Consider the following 1,190-nt stretch of genomic DNA (forward strand, 5'->3'; position numbering starts at 1 on the left):
CCTCACCCTGGAGAGGAGCCCCTGGAGGTGATGCTGTCCCCAAAGGTGCCAACAAGGCTGGGGGGAGCCCAGGGGTGCTGCGGCTGATGGTTGGGCTCAGCAAAGCCTGTATGATCCCCGCCAGCCCCACGGGGACACCTCGGTGCCCACTGGTGTCACAGTGAGCTGGAGTGGGGTTTGGGGTCTGCTTGGAGGCACAGGGGGCCCGTCAGCAGCGTGTCACGAGGGCCTGGACCACAGCCCCCGGAGGTGTGACCATCATCTTCCTCGCCGTCCAGCACACAGGTAAATGCTCGGTGTGTGGAGGTGTCCCCAAAACTGCAGCTGCTGCAACAGAAATGTCCCTCCCTTGGTAGGGCCTGGCACCACCCCCCAGTTCAGAGCAGCCCCCCTAGTGACAGCGGGCATGGAGAAGCCCCCGGCCCTGCCAGCTGGACCAGGGGCTGGCACAGCAACGGGATGAAGGGATGTGCCCAAGAGCAGAGCGAGCAGCAGTGTCAGAGGAGGGAAAGGCTCCCCGGGAGGGGTCCTACCCTCCTCCCCCAAAGGGGTCGGGCCCCAGGGGGCTTCCACAGGGTGGGCATGAGGGCACAGAGGCTGCTGGGTGCCGGGGAGGGAAGGGGTGAAGGTGTTACACCCAGCACACTGCAGGGAGGATCTTTTCCCATCGGCACCTCCCCAGAGCCCCGGGAAAAGCGGGGGTCCCTCCTGCCTTCCTGCGACTCGGTCTGGGTGTTCCCTGCCTCCTTTCCCAGGCGCTGCCTCCTTCCCTGGCTGGGCACTGCCTGAATCCCTCCCCGGGCATCCCCTACATCCCTCCCCGGGCACTGCCTGCATCCCTCCCGGCCACCCCTGCATCTCTACCTGGGCAGAGCCTCCTTCCCTGCCTGGGCACTGCCTGCATCTCTGCTCGGGCACTGCCTGCATCCCTCCCGGGCACTGCTTGCATCCCTGCCGGGCACCCCTGCATCCCTCCCGGGCACCCCTGCATCCCTTCCCGGGCACTGCTTGCATCCCTCCAGGGCACCCCTGCATCCCTGCCCGGGCAGAGCCTCCTTCCCTCCCCGGGCACCGCCTGCATCATTCCCGGGCATCCCTGCCTGCATCCCTGCCTGGGGACTGCCTGCCTCCCCGCCTGGGCATTCCCTGCATCCCTCCCCGGGCACTGCCTCCATCGCCACCCCCCCCCA

Source organism: Calidris pugnax, unplaced genomic scaffold (genome assembly GCF_001431845.1).
Source record: "Calidris pugnax isolate Ruff unplaced genomic scaffold, ASM143184v1 scaffold133, whole genome shotgun sequence".
Classification (NCBI taxonomy): Eukaryota; Metazoa; Chordata; class Aves; order Charadriiformes; family Scolopacidae; genus Calidris; species Calidris pugnax.